Raw genomic sequence first — 1936 nt, 5'->3', positions numbered from 1 at the left:
CATGACGAAGGATGGATCTGCGCACTGGCTGAGCAGATCCATCGCTTGTTTTTTTTTTTGTTTTGTTTTTTAGCTAAACTTACCTTTTTTTCTAATCCAACACTTGGTCTCAGCTTTTTCAGGATGTGTATAATTTTGCACTTTTTTCCCAATGATAAATAAAGCCTGATTCTGAGGTTTAAAGATATTGTTAAAACAGAAAAACTATTTTTAAAACTGGATTGTAAACCCTTCTGAATAATGGTCATTCCACATATGATGCCATGTGCACTGCAGTCTTAACACTTTATCCCCCAAACAACAGAGCCCACAACTCTCACCCACAATTGGTAATCCCTCTTCCCCCTATATTCAGCAAGGCCAGTGACAACAGAAAAAAGGGCATCTCAGCTTTATGTATTACATGAAATGTTTCAGCATGTTATAAGCAGCTATGACTACGGATGAAATATAAACATTTAATTTTTAAAGCCTGTATGTAAAAGTAAAAAAAATAAAAATCTTTACATGGTTGAACATATATTTACAACACTGTATCTACATTTAACAACAGAAATTCTTTAACAGCATGTTATCTAATTACAGGTGTTTATGTGGACACTGTCAGCCCATGAGCAGTGCGGAGGAGAGCATATGCTGCAGGGAGATTCCTGCAATTTGGAGCCTCGTCGAAGACCTCCATCCACAACCCGAAGGCATTACTTGTGTGGGACAGCATCCTGGGTTCTCTGCATGCTGTTTGAACCCCTGGGTGCTTCAGGTGGCCTACAGCGCTTTCAAGCAGGAACATGGTCCACTTGATCTGACCCAAAATGAACAGTTCAGGTATACTGCCTACAGGCAGATGGTACGCTGGGCACATGGAGTGCTTGGACGACATGTGAGGAAACCTCTTCCAGCATGTGTTGTCTCAGCAATCCGGTTAGCTTTCCCTGATGAACATGGTGTCTACCAAGGTTTCAGATGGCCTGACCTGTAACACATACAAGACATGTCTTCCTATTCTGTAAATTGTAATAATAAATAAAATATTTTGCTTCCATCTCAATGTCATCTTTCTGTTATGATCATCTTCCTGGATTTATTTAATAAGTTCTAATTATTAGAAGCAAAACATCTTATTTAAACTTGTTGCTAGAAGTAAATAAAGCTCAATTAATTTACACAGTCATACAGGAATTACAAAGAGAGAATAGAGATAGAAAATACACTCTGAAATACACAGGCACATATTAGATGGTCCAGAATCTTATGGATTATATAATTCTGCGGGAAAATAGATGGCCATTATTTGAAGAAAATGTGCGCGATGCCTTCAATTATTTACCATATGATGGCTCCTTCTTTACTGGACGCACAGTGAATCCACCTTTGCAAACGGGATTAAATATGTTGAAACTGTCCTCAATAATAAGTAGTAAAAAGGGGACATATTTTATAAGAAAAGGTTATAAACAGGTTAAAAAAACAGAGAGAAAAACTTACTCTGCTCGTCTCCCGTTTCCGATGGGCGGCCCGCGGCTTCCCCGGTGAAGGCAGACGTGATGGGGCACCTGCTGCTGCTAGCATGCTAGCCGTAGCATGAACAGTGGGAACTGCATCAGACCTTAAACGCACTGACCTCATGGTCTTGTACCCCATCTTAAACGCAGTTAGGTCACTAGGCATATAGTCCGTTTCCACAAAGTGTGCGCTGCAAATGACGGAGTTTTTGGGATGAACGGACTTGGAAGTGAAGTCTTGGCGCCTAGCCTGGACAAACCTGACCCAGGAGCGAAAGGTGGGGCTCTTCTTGTTAGGGAAACTGTGGACACGATGTCCAGAGAGACTTGAATTTGTGCAGGATGCACAAACACAAGTATTCACCATGGTGATGTTCCAGAAATCTTTAGTTTTACTATTAGAAGTCTGGAGTAAAAAACACAGCCGATGCCTA

At 40.7% G+C, this 1936-nt stretch overlaps 1 long non-coding RNA gene across 1 annotated transcript; it reads right to left on the bottom strand.

The window, feature by feature from the left end:
• Positions 1 to 375: 375 nt before the first annotated feature.
• On the bottom strand, positions 376 to 1728 carry LOC121655747. Its single transcript, XR_006013288.1, has 2 exons — positions 1486 to 1728; positions 376 to 973 (listed from the first exon to the last, which is right to left on the bottom strand). It is a non-coding gene; the product is annotated as an uncharacterized LOC121655747 (long non-coding RNA).
• Between the last annotated feature and the right edge of the window lie 208 nt (positions 1729 to 1936).

This window comes from Melanotaenia boesemani, chromosome 2 (genome assembly GCF_017639745.1).
Source record: "Melanotaenia boesemani isolate fMelBoe1 chromosome 2, fMelBoe1.pri, whole genome shotgun sequence".
Classification (NCBI taxonomy): Eukaryota; Metazoa; Chordata; class Actinopteri; order Atheriniformes; family Melanotaeniidae; genus Melanotaenia; species Melanotaenia boesemani.
This window is presented reverse-complemented; position numbering and strand designations above follow the sequence as displayed.